At 36.2% G+C, this 18,673-nt stretch overlaps 1 protein-coding gene across 2 annotated transcripts in view; it reads right to left on the bottom strand.

Moving 5' to 3' along the window:
• The window catches only part of LOC122789450 (heparan sulfate glucosamine 3-O-sulfotransferase 1-like), a 960,978-nt gene that overhangs the window by 43,044 nt on the left and 899,261 nt on the right, over nucleotides 1–18,673 (bottom strand). For both annotated transcript variants that reach the window (XM_044056913.1, XM_044056914.1), the window contains one exon: nucleotides 8,509–8,722. The gene's annotated coding sequence lies outside the window, so the exon portion shown is untranslated. The remainder of the gene's footprint in view (nucleotides 1–8,508; nucleotides 8,723–18,673) is intronic.

The following is an 18,673-nucleotide window of genomic DNA, read 5'->3' as shown; positions in this document are numbered from 1 at the left end:
AATGTTGGTCTATCACAAAATAGGGGTGTTCTGGCAAATTGTTAGCAAGTTATTGGATACTGCTATTAGGCAATGCTAGTGCAAAATCTGGGTTAGTGCAAGTGTATGTCGGTATAAGCTTAAGTCTCTATTTAAGTTATGTTGCTTTCCTATATCGGCTTTGTCCAATTTGTATGTATTCAAGTATATTGTTGAATGTCTGCTTAAAATTTGCAATACGCAGGAGCTCCCCTCTGCCTTGAACAGACAGTATTGGGGATTAATATTGCTTAAAGGAGGGCATATTAATAAGGAATTGACCTCAGTCACAAAGTAACATGGTGATGCCCATCTCGGTTTTGGGGATCATTAGGGGTCACAAGGTCTTTATATAAGAAGGGGCTGCCTTCTCGAGCACAGCAATTTAATATTCTCTCTGCATAGATTAACTGCAAATTCTGGGAGGTTGCCAGGATCGGTTCAGTGATTCATGGGGGAGGTATAGGTATGGTAGATTCAGGGAGGGTTTGGGAATTGGCCAAGGAATTCTTCTTTGTCATTCTTTTGGAATATTCCACTGGTCGAAGTATGGGACATTTTGCCACAACTTTGCTAAGGTGGGAAGTGCAACATGGCATAGGTCAGTGACCTGAAGGAAGTAGGCTCGAAAGGCAAAGGGGAAGCTGTCAAAGTTCCATTCTATTCATGATTGGGGTTGCAAGTAATAGTAGTGGATGGGCAGTTGATCAACAGGGTAGGTTTCTTACATGGTTTAATTTGGTCATTCAGAAGTAATGATGTGTGCCATGAGTTTACATTTTTTCTTTCATTTGTAGGTGGGGAGGCACAGAATTCAAAGTCCAGAATGAAGGACGCCCGAAAAGTGGTGGAGGCTGTTGACATGGATGTCCGGTTAGCAGAGTGGTGCCTAATAAGGTCACAAAGTGTGCAGAGTGAGCAATGGTCAGTGGACTGAGGGGGAGCAGAGTTGCAAGGCAATGGATTCTACTGGGGAGGATGCGCTGGTGGCTGGACTGGAGCACAATGAGGCCACAGGTCATCCTACTTATTTGGGTTGACTAATGCATGTTAGAGTACTTCATTTTGGGTAGTGTGAGGGTAATTGAGGTAGATGTAGGTTGGGGGTAGGGGGAAAAAATGCTGGGGATTGCTTATGGGGAATGTGGGGTTCCTACACATGGAGTTGAGTCACAACTGTAGGAGCATAGGAGGTTATTAGACTAAGAGATATGTGGCTCTTACAAGCCAGCCAAGTCAGCCTTCATGTTCAGATGGGTGTAACCCCTTGGGGTGCATTTACAGTTACCCATCCATTGTATTGTGTCCTTCGAGGGCCAATGACGTGTTCTGTTTGACAGGACTCTGGAGTCTTATTCGTAAGGTTGTGGTGTCTTTGGGGAACACATCTGTCCCTCAAGTAGATATTGATAATATTACATACCAGGCTAGGGTTTTAGAGAAAGGAGCACGAGGCCCATGTCGCTTGTGCTTTGGGTGAATTTTGTAGTAGGGTTTCACGAAACATTTCAGATAAGTTAGTGTTTTTGGGATATTTTGGAAACGGGGTACTGTTCTGTCAATGTGAGAGATACAAGGCTTAAGCAAGGCATGCTTTTGTAGTTTTCTAGAAGTAGGCCATGTTTTAATTCCTTATGAGCTGCATAGGTAACATAGGGGAGAGGGTGATTAAGGTTAGTTCTGGCCAGGATTGTCATTAGGAAGTAGTGAATTTTCAGGGTGTTTTAAGGTTAAGCAGGTATTTAGGGATTCCAAAGTGGTCAGCATATTAATCAGGGCATAGTACTGTAGTATTGTTACCTTTCAAGTTCAATATGTTGGAGTACTTTGTTGCTGCGCATCACAGGTGAGTTTTCAGGAACTGCTTTATGGGGGGTCTCGGGTAAAGGACCATACTTCTACTGTACAGTTTTCACAAAATATGCAAATTTTGGCCTTATATTTTAGGCCATTTTTCATAAAATTCTGGTTTTCTGGAAATTAATGTCAAATCATTAATATCTGGAGTTACAGAATTCCCTTCAGTGTTGCATGCTACTGCAAGCTTGTTGTAACTTTCTAATCTTGCAACAGCAATATTTGAAATTGTACTTATTTTGGGCCTGGTCCCACCCTTGTTTACATTTTTTTTCCAGATTTCTTGGGCTTAGAAGCTGAAAGGGATACAAGGGTTTGTATATTTTGGAAATTTAATTGAGATGGAGTGGGATTAGAGGAAGAACAACACTAAGGCAGACCTAGTGAGGGGGAACTGGGTAAGACTGATGAGCTGTCTAGTTCTGGTCATGGCAGGAGGGTTCATGATTGAGCTCACGGGGGCAGATATGAGAGCTAGAGAGCATGTGACTTGGGGTGGAGATGCAGGTGGTGCACCTGTTTTGCTGGAGTTATAGTTTGGGGAAATTATTAGGTTGTATTACTTGTCAAGCTATAATAATTGGAAGCGTAACCAGTTTGTATACATGGTGTACAGCTTTTGGTGTGTTGGTTTTTGGGAGAGAGGATTTTCACTCATTTTGGGAACATTGCTGGGCCATTGGTTTAGTGAGAGAGAATTCATTATAAAAACAAAAGTTTCATTTGGACATTTTTATATTTGTGGGAGGCTAAATGTGAGCTAAAGTTAGGTTGGGCAGCATGCAATTGGGTTTGCATGGTTGCAGGTGGCATCCGGCCTCTTACAGTCTTTATGGAACATCGCAAGGTTGTGATGTGGGTATAATCCTAGAGTTACATTTTGAAGGTTAACAGAGGATTGGGGATTTAAAGAGGCTATTTCAAGGTAAGGTATTGTGTGGTCTACTGTTATTTTGACTTTGGGGAGAGTTCATCAGTTAACTCAGTTTCTTGACAACCAGTTGCTTTGGTGAATTGTGTAGGCCACTGGGAGGTTGATTACAGGGATCCAGTTGGTTCAGATGGCATTAGTACACCAGTTGACTTTGGTTCAACCTTTACATATGGTTAGGTTTTTTTGGAGGGTCTATTGAAAGTTTTGGAATAAATGAGGGGGAGCAGCCTGGTCAGGCTGCTGGGCAGAGAAGAGGGCTAGGCTTGTCCCTCTTCTGTTCCCCCTCTGGTGTTGGAGGTTCATTTCAATGAGTTGGGAAATCAAGTGAGCGGTTGGACACTGCTTGATAAGTAAAGTAAGCGAATGGAGGTAAGAATGCTGCCTACTTGGTCAGGGCGAGCAGGGTCATGCTGCCCTAACTTAACTTTTAGATGGATGCGGGGTCAAGTGAGCGGTTGGACCCTGCTTGATAAGTAAAAGTAAGCAAGTGAAGGTGAGGAAACTGCTTATTCGGTTGGTTATTTCAATGAGTTGGAAAAGTCAAGTGAGAAACTGGACGCTGCTTGATAAGTAAAGTGAGTGAGTGGAGGTAAGAAAGCTGCTTACTTGGTCAGGGCAAGTGGGGTCATGTTGCCCTAACTTAACTGTTAGATGGATGTTGGGAAATTCAGTGACTGGTTAGATGGTGCTAATAAGTAAAAGTAAGCGAGCAGAGGCAAGGAATCTACTTACTTGGTCAAGGTGAACAGGGTCACACTGCCCTAAGTTAACTGTTATATGGATGTTTATGCCATGATTAACAAAAGAACATATCAGCTGGTCAATGAAGTTATGTTTATGGAATTTTAATAAAGGTTGTCAAATGTCATTTGGTGTGATGTGTGTTTATTGAAGGGGACCTGGACAAAGCTTATAATTTTTTTCAGCTTTGCAAAGTTGGAGGATGTTGTTATGAATATTCATAGCTTAATGCAACATGTTTCAAGGTTTATTTTGTATAGTTTTATATCTTCTCTTAAGATGCAGTATGCAAGTTATGGGTAAAGTATATAAAAGTACAGTAGCTATAAGCAAATACTGGTAAAGTTTTATGTTCCTAGCATGCTTGTGCTTTTATACAGAAGCAATTAAATCTGTTTGAGGTATTGTCAGCATGACATTTTCAAGCATTACAGAGTGAAATTCTCTCATTTAAAAATAAAAGATTGTCCTGCAGAGTGTAAGACAGCAGGATAAATTGCAATTAAAAAAAATTATCAAGTAAGATGTTCTCATGTAATATGTAGTGACAGTATACCTTTCAAACAAGCCATAATATATATATATATATATATATATATATATATATATACGGTCCAACGTACTAATCTATCTTTCATAGACGTGTTTTTGTAAATAAGATCTCACAAAACTAAAACAGCAAAATCTCAACAAATCAAAACACATCAAATAGTCGAATAATAATAAATCATTGATAAAGGGTACAGAAGCTCTGAAAAATAATTTCCAGTTTGAATGTGAAACTGCTTATTACTAGCTAGATATTTATTAAAGTGAACACTGCAATATTGGACTTCAGGTTCTGCAGTACATAACTGCAACCACCAAATGAATTGTCATAACATTATAACAATATAACACAGAGCACAGAAATTAGATGAACTTTAACAATATTCTTACTATTCCTTGATAATCATGGACAAACATGAAAGTATCTTTCTGAATAAGATAAAAGAAATAGTTTGAAATCTCTGAATGTAGAAATTGGTGGGAGGAAACTGGAGCACCCAGAGGAAATCCATACTTTTAATACTCTTGGGCACAAGGAAAAAAAAAACCCTAAGGCTTGTAATTTGTGGTGCATGGTAAAAAGTCCAAATCCAAAAGAAAAGGCAGGTACAGAAGCAGATTCCACAGCTTTATTGTAAAATACAAAAGGATAAGCGCTTTCATCCCAATTTTATTTACATAGGAATTCGTCAGATACTTATTTATTGTTCGCACTATTTAAAGCCTTAAAAATGACAATTTCCTTCACATTATAAACATCCCATTTAAAGCTACCTAACCATAAAAAACATGTTCACAATGGAACCATTCAAAATAACACACCTAGACCACTGATGAGTTATGTACACACTGAAGAAACACATACTTCAGTGTCTATTGTAGATAAACTTTAAAACCATCACACATAAGTATATCCCTAACCTATTTTTCCAAATGTACATCTACATGGTAAAAGTCACTACCATAAAAATTCAAGTAAAGATTCAAGTAAATGATAGCTGTAGTCATTGTAGGTGGCCCACCTTAACATCACTGCATAGTCTTTGGTTACTGAGTTGATACAGAAATGTAACGGTTTTATCCTGGCATGGTATTATGGTAGAAACTGTAGTCATATTATAACATGTGGTGACACCCTGCATGTACTTTTCAATGGCATCTATGGTTATTTACTGGGCTAACACCAATAGTCTGATATAAATTATTTTTTCGAAACTCAATAAGAATTTGCAATTACAGTTAAAGTTCCATGACCAATGACAATGTGTGCATTTATACCAAGTAAAAGTAATTTGGTATAGCATACTTTAATGTATTAATATGTTTGGTTAATCCATTCAAGGTTATATGAAGGCAAATATCTGACTTCAGTCACTTAGAATTATTACTTAAGCTAGTAAATATGTAATTTTACTGAAAAATTTGCTTACAATTCTAAGCTTTTGTTAGCGTCATCCATACAGACATCCACATATTTTACTCTAAGCAGATCTGTATATTTTACTAACCTTCCCAAGTACCATAAAATGTATTGTTGGTCCTATAAATGGGCGCTCTCACTTTGCTGTCTTTGTAAACTACCTCATGGCTTTTTTCTAGGTTAAGGAAGGATGTTGTACAAACTTGTTCTAATATCACTCAGAACAAGATTTCCCTTTTTATACAATTCATTCTCATAATGCAGTTTTGGAGTTTGCTTTGTTTTCTGGTAGGTATCTGATGCTTTGAAAAAAGATTTAGAGCATTTTTTTCATACTAACACTGGTCAGGCTCTGCTTTCTCTATTTGGGATAAGTTCACAGGTGAATACCAGGCTAACTGCCCTGAAGGCCCAGTTTAAGCCTAGCCAGTACCCAGAGGTTAAAACCAAACCATGTACTTTGTATTTTATGAGTTAAGACCTTAACCATTATGCCAAACCCACCCCTTTGAGTTTCAGTGAGGTTTTTGTTTATGCTGTCATGTATGTCTTTTTTTTTTTTTGTAATTTATTGAAGAAAGACCATCAAGGACTGGTGTAGCATGTTAAATACAAATATGGCTTCTTTGTCAAGGGCGGTGGGGGGGGGAGGTGCTAGTGTCTTACATTTAGGGTATATAGATTCTAAAGACCATATCTAATCCTTACTCTTTCTCCTTGGATTTTGTGTGGCTTTACGTTTGTCTCCCAACCATCAGTGCTGCTTCTGAAGGTTTTGCAATTATTTACACTCCCATTGCAAAACCCTGCTATGGGCTGCCAGATCAACTACACTTTCTATCTGCTTCAGTAGCTACTGGATACCTATTTTTAACATGAATATCTGATTTCACCCACCTAGACTGAAACTGTCCTTGTTTTAGCAGTTAAACCCTTAATGTCCCCAGGTCATAGAAGAAAATGACTGCATACATGCCATCCATAGTATTTTTCTTGGGGCATTTCCAGTAACTCCCTATAACTGATATACGTGTGTGGGTATCCAACACATTCCCTGTGTGGGTACTCACTTCTGTTGACTGCCTGATGAAGGCTAACATGCACGGTCCTTGGCGGCAGTAACTGCACATATCTGACTTATTATTCTTCATGTCCTTCAGCTTACAGATATCTGGCAATATTGCACTGGTAGGCAACCTAACATTACACTATGATGAGTTCTCCTCTTCTTCACCAGGTATTCTACTGCCCAGATCATTAGTTAGTTCTTGTTCACTTTGGTTACAGTCTGGGTTTTGTCCCTCTAAGCCATACTTGCTGCTCTCCCTTAAGGTTTGTTGTAAGAGATTTTCTTATCTGTAGCCATCCATCCATGCACATCTTTTCAATTTTTGCAAATGGGGTCATGGCAATTGTCTAGAGCCATGGTTCATACCTCCAGATGTCTAGCCTTGCCATGGCTCTTCTTCCATACCACACCCTTGCATGCACATTCCCATCCATTGCCAGTTTGTCCAATCCATTTACGGCATGTCTATGGAATGTGGGAGGAAACCCATGCAAACACAGGGAGGACATGCAGACCCCACACAGAAGGCACCCCAGCCAAGGATCAAACTGAAGAATCTCTTGCTGTGAGGTGACAATGCTAGCTTCTGCACTACTATGCTAATCCTCTTATCTGCATCTTTCCCTGAATCAATTGCAAGTGTAGCCTTCATGCATTAGACCTCCTGTATAGATTATAGCCACCTATGGAAACCATTGTTGTAATGTTCGCAAATGACTCCCTTTGTTCCAGCATCATTTTCATTTACAAGTTAAGTACAGTTGAACTTAAAGTACCGATTAGCTTCCCATGTATATTGGTTAGTTTTATTTCTAAGGCAATTACATCAGTTTTAAAGCATTACTGGGTCTATTGCTGTCTGTACTTCATTCCAGACATATAGGTTCATAATCATGACCTCTGCCTGCATTTCATTGATGTTTGCCTAAAATGCAACAAATCAAGGAATGTTTTGACTCTGACTGTTGTCAGTTTGCAGGTTTCAGATACTGTATCCATATCTGCTTTCTCTCTCTACATCAAGCTAGCTTTATTTTTGCAGATATTGCACGGAGCCAGTTTCTTTTTCCCTTTGACCACTGTTTGATTAGACACGAAGGTCTCTGGGTGCTGACAGACTCCAGATGGCAACAATTCCATAATTAATATACAACTGATGAATAAACAAGCATTTATTCTCACAAGTTAAGGCAAAACAGCAGCACTGCATTATGTGGAAGGGGATGAGTCTGTTAGTGTCTAATCATGATTCTTACATGTAATGTATTTATTATTTTCTCATCAAGTTAATGCACTGCACGATAAACAGTTTAATAACTAACAGCTGACACCCACTTTCCCATATGCCTTCAGGCTTGGATACCCACTTTACATTTTTCAGGTTTTACAGAGTGCGACAGCCTACTCCAGCCAGCTGTGGGTATGAGGCGGAGAGGGATTCCTACACAGGATCCTGTCAGAATGCAGATCAGATTCTCACGCTGAATACATTTCTATCTATAGGTGATTTAGATCTTTTCACTTTTACCAAATGGTATGTGTAAATAAATTAGAACACCAAGTAAAAAACATTTTGCAAGTATTGTTTTTATAAATTATAGGACACTAAATGCCTCGTTTGTAAAGTAATATTTTAAAATAACAAGCACTCATTCAGGTGTGACTGTATACAATATGAGTAAATTAATACATTAACCAACATTGCGTAACTGCACAGCAAGGAAACAGTACTTGTATAACACTTATTTTACATTAAAACGATGAGTATTCTGAACTAACATACAAGGGTAAAACCTTATGAACATGGATGCAAAGTTTATTTGGCTAAGCTAAAGCAGAATAAAAGCTAACTATCAATGCAGGAACTTAGTTTTAATTATTAATATACTATAACTGGTGGTAATGTAGCAGGATCCTTACCTTGGCGAAGCCACTCTGACACTTGAATGAGTCTTCATAGCTGATCCTTGACTGCCTGAGATAACTTCTAAGAACCAACACTTCTTAAAGTTTGTGCTTTTGTGGTCCCACAGGTCACACTGAAGTCCATCTAATTCTGTGGCAGTATCAGACGTTAAACACAGCAATGCTTCTTTTGTCTGATGCAAATTCTTTTTTCAGTTTTATTTTCTATCTGTAAAGGCAAGTGAAAAATCTTTTTCTGAGTTTTACCCAAGGTTACAAATAACAGCAATCGATACGATGCTACACTTGAATTGCTGGGACAGGTGATATTTACAGACCAACACTTTGTTGGCAGTGTATGTCATTTAAATGAATTGCAATGAAATATCAAATGGATATTGAATGTATAATTGACATGAAAAAAAAAGAAACACGTCTGGCATAGCACATTATATGAAATCAAAACTACATCTATAAATATAATCACTACTAACGCAGCAAATATAACAATGAAGCAACCAGGCTGTTCCAAATGATCTAAAAACAAACCTTTTATTACTCCAAATACACACGGTAAGCGCTTTCGCCAATAAGCTTCATCAGACCTCATAATCTAGCATAAAAGGGAGTCTTTTTATACCACAATTCAAAACCTGATAATCCAATCACAGGGTAGAGCCTAAAATTAGTGGAATGAATTCTTAAAGTAATATGCATACGTAACCAATGAATATACATAAAAATCCTATCATACATCTAAATGTGAACAATATAAATTTTACATATCAAAAAATATGTATGCAAAAAATATATTTATATAAAGCAACCTACCTCAAAGGCATATAAAAATACATAAAAATGCATAAAAAATATACATTTCATTTCTGTATTCTTCATTTTTTTAAAAGGTTTTTATGGAGACCCTCTCATTCAACCCACTCCCCCTATCATCTCTTAGAACAATAATCCAGTTGTTCTCTCTAAACTCAGTGTGGTTCCTAATATCTCCTTCCCTAATACTAGGTGTTATGACCTCAATGGCCCTAAAAAGGAAATAGTGACCATCATCATATCTAGTGACATGTTTAGCCAATGCATTATTTTTGGAGCATCTCCTAATATTATATAAATGTTCGCGAATCCTGTCCTTAAAAGGGCTATTAGTTTTACCAACGTAAAAACAATAACATATTTGGCATTCCACCAAATATATAATATTGGGGGTTCTACATGTAGCATCAGCATGAAATGAATATTCTCTATGTAGGTCTGGATGGAAAAACTTATCTGATGTATTAATATACGAGCAGAAGTTTCACCCACCACAAGGGTGAGTGGCACCTCCACTCCTCAAGTCACTAGTAAAATTCTGATAGCAAAAGTAACCTCCAAGTTCTGTTTCTATACAGGAACTTTGGTCGTTCTCCCACTATTTCCTTAATGTCTTCACCTATTTGTAGAGTAGGTCAGTTCCTGCTGAAAATCTCTACCAATTTCATATTAGAGGTGTAGAAAAGAGGAACCTTAAGTGATTCACTATTCCCATATTCATGGTGGCTAGTTATAGCACTCGAGGGACCAAAATATGGTGCAGCAATACCCTGACGCAAAAAACTAACATGTAAAGACTCAAAGATCTCATTCTCACAATATCCTCTAGATAACGGTCTGTTTTCTAGACTTTTAAGTTCATCTAAAAAGCAGTCTTATGATGGAATCAGCCTTGAGGCCCTAACACCTTGATCTCAAATAAGATTTTGAAAAATATAACCAGGGTGCATACTAGTTCTAAATAGGGAATTCCTATAACATGTCTTACGAAATATGCCTGTATTAATAAGACCATTACATAATTTCTCAATGTAAAGGTCAAGAAATTCTATACATGTAAATGACCATTTCAAGGTAAATTTCAAACAGCTGGTAAGCATATTAATAGTATGGTGAAATTCAAATAACTCTTCCACACTGCCTCTCCACAAAAGGAAGAGTTAATCGACAAAACGTCGGTAAAATAAAACGTGCCTTGAATTCATCAGTGATAAAAAGTATATAGTGTTCTCCCAGTGTGCCAGGAACATGTTAGCATAACTGTTGGCACATGACGTGCCCATAGCAACCCCATCACACTGGCAGAACATGTCACCATTAAAAATGAAATTATTCTCAAAGATCAATTCCAGAAAAAATGTGACAATCTATTTGGACCAAAGAAAGGTCACTATGCCTTACTAAATATTCATGCACAAACTGAATACAAGAGGTTATTAGGGATGACTGTGAATAACAATTGTACATCCAAGGTCACAAAAATTATCTCATCCAAATCATGAACATCTTTAACACAGTCATACAGGTCAATCAGAAACTGCTTAGAGTCTACAAGAACAAATCTACTAGAATTAATGACTGGTCTTTTTTTCAACGTAAACTGAAAGGGGTTCGGTTACCCAGCCTCCACCTGCCACTATAGGCCTCATAGGTGGGTCGGATGGATTCTTATGCACTTTGGGTAACCCCTGTATTACAGGTATAAGTGGATTCGAGACAACGAGATATTCATAGGTGTCTTTAGTAATGAGGCCTCCTCTAAAAACATCTGTCAGGGAATTAAATACTGCATCTATAATCAGATGTACATCCTGACTCGAGATTTTCTTATAAAATTTCTTTTCACTTAAACTATCCATAGATTTAACATAATGCAAAGTATCCATAATAGTAATCACTCCACCTTTATCTGCAGGCTTTATTACAATTGTTTTATTATCCTGCATGTCCCTTAATGATTTCCTTTCTTTAAAATGAAGGTTACTCCTATTCCTTCCTTGATCATTAAAACCAATACTATCAAAATATCTAAATAGTTCATCTTCAGTAAGCTTCATATAAGCATCAACTAGAGGGTGATTTGCAGGAACAAAATTGCTCAATTTTTTCAAATTAAATGTTGGTACTCGAGCTACCTCTCTCCTACATGTTTATTTGTAACTCCATAGAGCATACGAAGCATAATATTTCTACAAAACAATTTAAGATCCAATACTTATTAGACAACTTGCTTCTGCAAGTAGGAAGCAAATTTAAACCTTTAGATAAAACTCTCCTTTCATCTAAAGAAAGTTCATGTGAAGAAATATTAAAAATTAATGACTGTTCATTTTCCCCCACATTTTCTTGAGGGTATGGTTCTGTGCATATTCCCCTGAGTGTTTGCGTTTTTGACGCCCCCAACTCATGGACCTGGTCCTTCTCCCTCCTCGATCTGTTCTGACAGGTAGGGGAAAAGAAATACTTTCACTAACTTTATTTACATTATTCAAAGAATCATCATCATTCAAATGATGAGTATATAACTTGGGTCGGACTACTGGTTCAGTAACACCAGAAGCAACAGATGTTTTACTAACTATAACATTGGGATATAAATTCCCAGTGTAGTTAGTTTGCATGCCCTGAGTTTCATCAGCACCAACAGATATAGTGCACACTTCATTAACCTCACTGGCAACACTATTTACTTCATTATTAGATGTTAAACTCACTAGCTCAACATTGTTATCAATTGTTAAACCATTATTAGCTGTGCGGCAGTCATTAAAACAATCCACAGTATTTAACAATTTTCTAGTAATATTATCACTAATAGTTTTCAAAGGTAGAACATTATCTTTAATTTCAGATCTATTAGCAGAAGAACTAACAATATTAATAGGAACATTCCGATTAGAGGCAACATTCATGTCCAAATTGCTCCCATTTCGGGGCCACACAAAGACATGTTCCAGTTTAAAATCCTTAGTATCTCTCAGTATCTTTATCTTTTTCTATTGCAGCAGCTTCCGTTCAAAAGCCGCAATTCCGTCAAGAAGGCTCTCAAACAAAAGGTTCACAATCCTTGCAGCAAAGTTATTAATAAATTCTTGCTTTTTCTTTATGGATTCAGTAAGGCTATTCTCTTCAGGTAGAAAAAAGTCAAATCAGAGAAGTGCATATACTTTTCGCTTACCTCAAGATTTAATTGCTGCCAACGTGTCAAGAGTTCCGGGTACTGCAAGCCCTGTGTTGGCATATTAAATACTCGCAGACCGCGTGGCACAATCTTATCAAGGCAAAACTGAAAATGTCTTTGAGCTTGTAGCCTTTTTAGTTTAAGTCCTTCTCAACCTCTTCCATTAACTGTTGTAGCCATTCGGTTTCTCCAGTCACATTCACGATGTCATCAGCCGCTGCCAAGTGAAACTGCCAGAAAATACTACTCTCAGGTACAAGATACTGGGTAAACCTTTTCCGAAGTGCATCGCTAGCACTATCGCTTTTGCTGGGATTGTAGTCCAACTCAATCGAACCAGATAGTTCCATAGCCTTGTTCTTCTGGTTAGATGCTGAGAAAGTCCAGAACAATAGAAAAATGTAGCAAAACAACCACAAGATAAATGCTTTGTTGTAAATATATAAAATCACGACTAACGCAGCAAATATAACAATGAAGCAACCAGGCTGTTCCAAATGTAAAAACAAACCTTTTATTACTCCAAATACACACAGTAAGCGCTTTCGCCAATAAGCTTCATCAGACGTCATAATCTAGCATAAAAGGGAGTCTTTTTATACCACAATTCAAAACCTGATAATCCAATCACAGGGTAGAGCCTAAAATTAGTAGAAGTAATATGCATACGTAACCAATGAATATACATACAAAAATCCTATCATATATCTAAATGTGAATATAAATTTTACATATCAAAAAATATGTATGCAAAAAATATATTTATATAAAGCAACCTACTTCAAAGGCATATTATTTAGAACTAGTATGCACCCTGGTTATATTTTTCGAAATCTTATTTGAGGTCAAGGTGTTAGGGCCTCAAGGCTGAATCCATCAGAAGACTGCTTTTTAGATTAACTTAAAAGTCTAGAAAACAGACTGTTATCTAGAGGATATTGTGAGAATGAGATCTTTTGAGTATTTACATTAGTTTTTTGTGTCAAGGTATTGCTGCACCATATTTTGGTCCCTTGAGTGCTATAACTAGCTACCACGAATATGGGAATAGTGAATCACTTAAGGTTCCTCTTTTCTACACCTCTGATAATAGGAAATTGGTAGAGATTTTCAGCAGGAACTGGCCTACTCTACAAATAGATGAAAACATTAAGGAAATAGTGGGAGAATGACCAAAGTTCTTGTATAGAAACAGAAAGAACTTAAAGAGGTTACTTTGCTATCAGAATTTTACTAGTGACTTTAGGAGTGGAGGTGCCACTCACCCTTGTGGTGGGTGTAACTTCTGCTCATGTATTAATACATAGGATAAGTTTTTCCATCCAGACCTACATAGAGAATATTAATTTCACGCTGATGCTACATGTAGAACCCCCCCCCCCAATATTATATATTTGGCCGAATGCCAAATATGTCATTGTTTTTACATTGGTAAAACTAATAGACCTTTTAAGGACAGAATTCGCAAACATTTATATAATATTAGGAGACGCTCCGAAAATAATGCATTGGCTAAACATGTCACTAGATATGATGAGTCACCATTTCCTTTTTAGGGCCATTGAGGTCATAACACCTAGTATTAGGGAAGGAGATATTAGGAACCACACACTTTAGAGAGAACTGGATTATTGAGATGTCAGGGGGAGTGGGTTGAATGAGAGGGCCTCCATAAAAACTTTTTAAAAAAACGAAGAATACAGAAATGAAATGTATATTTATGCATTTTTTATGAATTTTTATTATATGCCTTTGAAGTAGGTTGCTTTATATAAATATATTTTTTGCATACATATTTTTTGATATGTAAAATTTATATTGTTCACATTTAGATATGTGATAGGATTTTTGTTATGTATATTCATTGGTTACGTATGCATATTACTTTAAGAATTCATTCCACTAATTTTAGGCTCTACCCTGTGATTGGATTACCAGGTTTTGAATTGTGGTATAAAAAGATTCCCTTTTATGCTAGATTATGAGGTCTGATGAAGCTTATTGGCGAAAGCGCTTACCGTGTGTATTTGGAGTAATAAAAGGTTTATGTTTTTACATCATTTGGAACAGCCTGGTTGCTTCGTTGTTATACTTGCTGGATTAGTCGTGATTTTATATATTTACAATGAAGCATTTATCGTGTGGTTGTTTTGCTACATTTTTCTATTATTGTACATCTATAAATATATTGAAAAACTGAAACTATAACTCTGATTTATGGAAATATGTTTTACTTCCCAGCATTGGGCATGGGGGATATAAGCATACACACACAGTCTGATAATTACATTTTATTGGGCAAGCTTTTGTTTATTCATGGCAAAGTTGGTTATATCAGATGGACTGTTCGAAGCTTAAACTAGCATTTTGTATGGTTGATTTCACGTTAGTATTATTTGTTAATGCATTTCAGCCACTACCTTTGCTACAAGGTAAGGTAAAGACTTCTCAGTATATATTCATGTCTGGAAAAATGTAGTTAGGTCCACAGCTGTAATCCCACAATAATATCCAATGAAACAAAACAGTTGGACTCAATGTAGGATGAAAGCTGATAAGAAGGTAGTGAACAATGAATAATCCAGAAAAGTAAACTCCATAGATAAATTTAATACAATTGGAATTTAGTGCTTTATTCCTCAAAATGTGAGTGTGCCTCTCCAAGACTGCTGTTCATTGAGTGCATCCTAGTGATAAATAAATACCACCAAAAACAAAAAGGTATATATATATATATATATATATATATATATATATATATATATATATATATCCACACACAAGCAAAAGCTACTGACCCACACAATATTTTATTAACCACTAGCACCTCAGCAAGTGCCTTCATGGAGTAAAAGACAATACATAACTAATCCTTTTATACTAAAAAAGCTAAAAACAATAATTTCCACATGCACTACACTCAAATTAAAACAATTCAGTTAGATTAAATCAAGCACTTCCAGTTACATTCTAGATTAAAACCCTTTGGTGATAGTCATGTTTTAAACTATATACTGTTTCTTTATACAACAATTTTTCTTTAAGTAAATTGTCTTTCCCACACTTAAGCCCTACTTGTTCTAAAACCATGCCTTATAATAAAGCTTTACGTTAATGACACTGCTTAAAATGCATAGCAACTGAACTTTTGCTTTTTGACATCTCTAACCTGTTCCTGCAGTCTAAGCTTAAAAGTCCTTACTTTCCCCAATATAAAACAAATTACAAGGGCATTCAAGGGTGTAAATACTACCTCAGAATTGTATCAAAATTTCTAATTTGGATGGAAATGATTAGTAATCCTATCAAAAACAAGTACTACCTCCTTACAACTATACAACACCTGCCAGAAGGGAAGGTGCCAACTTCTGAGTTTCTCAGGTATACATTCATTTGGATAGTGGGAAGAATAAAACAACTATGTACTAGCATATCCCCTATATGTTATTAATATAATTTCAAAAATCTTTTTGGTTCACTAAAAATTGATGGTGTTGGTGTGGTTTGTTTTCATTTATATAAATGTATGATTGCCTATGTAGTAAGTGATGGTATAAAAAAGATGTTTTTTTATTTAAAACAAAGCCAGAAATTAATGTAATATTGCTTAGGTTATATGATATATAGCAATATACTTGAAGTATAATGTTTTTATTAATATAGTTTGATTACTTTTATATGAATGTAAATTTGCCTACATCACAAGTGATAATTCAATAAATGTGTTAAAAAGTTGCCAATAATATTTTAATAAGTCAATTACTTTATCAGTAACTATAATATATGTATTCACAAAATAAAAAAAAATTCCTTTCTCTATTGGCAACTTTATTATTACTCCTAATCTCCCAAATTTTATTATTTTTATTTGTATGCCATTATTTTTATCATTTTCTTAAATACCTTCTTATAACCTCTTCTGGAAGCCGCAGTGGTACAGCGGTAGCATTGTTGCCTCACAGCAAAAGGTTCTCCTGTTTGATTCACGGCTGGAGTGCCTTCTGTGTGGAGTCTGCATGTCCTCCCCGCGGTCGAGTGGCCTCTGAAAGACATGCGTGAACGGGTGTGCCTTCATTGAAGGCTGGGTGTCAGGCTGGCAACTCGGCACCATAAAAAAATCTACTGCCAATCATCAGCGGACCAGAGTTCCGCTGTGACAATCCCTAAAAGCCGAAAAGACAAACAAACCTTCTTATAACCACTTCTAATAAAACATATTAACTGTTTTTGAACTTCAAAATAAAAATCCAGATCATTACAAAATGTGGCTATATAGTAACTCTCCATAGGGTAAATAAGAAATCAAACAAAGAGGGTGATTACTACTCCCATGTAAGCACTGTCTACCATCTGTTAATTTCTATATATAGTTGTCTGTTATTCTATCACCCTTCATTTCTAATTTCAAATCCAAAAAAAGCAACTGCTTTTCCCACATGCAAACTCTCAAATTTAAAATTATATCTATTTTTCTGTAAATCATTAACAAAACTATCTACTTCATTAATGTCTCCATTAGAATCAAACCATCAATATATCTAAAATATTTAATAACATTTATTCATAAAACTATGCTCATATAAATATCCCATCTCAAACAATCCCATGACTAAATTAGTATACACAGGGGTAAAAGGAGCTGCCATGGCTGCACCCTGCATTTGATAAAATTCATTAATTAAGGTAAAAATGCTATTAAGCAAGACAAAAATATACCATCATATAATTAGAAGCAGGACCGTCACCTAGTAAATAATTTAATGCTTTCACACCCTGGACATGTTTAATAATTGTATATAAACTTAACATTAAGGGTCAACCAACACATTCCAAGTCCCACTAAAAATTAAATTCCTATTACTGCTTAAATCTTTTAAAGTTGCCCATTAATTTTTATCAGATTATGTGGGACATTACACTTATCAGCTTCCTCAATTGCAAAATGAAACATTACAAAAAATTGTTTAACATATTCATTAGAGAAAGAAGTTATATAATAACTTTTGCATTTGACCCTAGAAGTATCTAATAAACAATAAGCATTAATTTCATCAGCATCAGAAGTGCAAGAACAAAAACTCATCTGTGCTGCAGCTATTAGGTTCTACATTTAAACCATCAACATTAATCTGTGAAAAATGATATAATAGATGTAACTATTAATTTAAAAATATCACTTTTAAGCATATATAGATAAGGTAAAACTGTTGGTATAAACTTAAGTCCCAAATTCAAAACAGACAAATGTTAATCAGTCAACACGAAGCTTGACAAATTACAGTAGAATGTGGAAAAAGTCAAACTGTTAGAATCAAGACTATTTTCATTGTTACTGAATGTCTAACATGGTTTACTATCAATTTTGAAACGTTTGAGAGTAATTACTTACTCGAAAAACATCAAAATTAACAATAGTGACCAAAGAAAAATAATGAAACAAAACAATGTCAACAATTCGAAATTGAATTCTTGACATTTTTTCAAGCTTACCTTAACATCCGGTGACATTCAACACGTTTTTCAGGGGGGAAAGCCCCCCTGCACACCTCCATCCCCTGCTACTTATATATTACAACTCTGAGATCACACTACAGCGAGGAAATGGGCAAAGTTCCTGATCCTCATCATAGTGTGATCTCCAATCAATATGTCAAGCTCAAAACAGCAAATGCACACTAGCATTCGCTGTTGTGGGTTCAACATTTTCAAGTTGCCATTATGAAACTTCAATAACCTGACTTTCGAAAATCAAAGTTTGCATAAACACCATTTGAAATTTTGATAGTAAACTGTCTAACATATATACCTTGCACATACACAAGAACAATCATTCCCTGTCTCTGGTCTGGCTCTGTGAATGCTGTTAAAAATGCCCTTTTGACAATCAGAGGCCTCCTTCACTTTTGATTAGTTTTCTGCCAGTCCTTTGCAATGCATTTGCTCCCATATGGCTGGCCATATTTAGGTGAGACTTCTGCGAGTCCTCTGTGATACAGGCTGTGCATACTAAAAGGTATAGTTGTAATGTCTTGCTTTGAATTGCTCATTTCTTGACACCTGTCACCCCTGTGACAACATCCTCTATGAAATGTAGTGTCTCCTACTTGTGGCTGTATTGGTTCAGAGGATGTGGTAGTGGGATTACAGCCATTAAACTAACCACAGTAT

The sequence above is a fragment of the Protopterus annectens genome, chromosome 14.part0, assembly GCF_019279795.1.
Source record: "Protopterus annectens isolate FY-2018-M chromosome 14.part0, PAN1.0, whole genome shotgun sequence".
Classification (NCBI taxonomy): domain Eukaryota; kingdom Metazoa; phylum Chordata; order Ceratodontiformes; family Protopteridae; genus Protopterus; species Protopterus annectens.
Note: the sequence above shows the minus strand (reverse complement) of the source record. Positions and strands in the feature narration are given on the sequence as shown.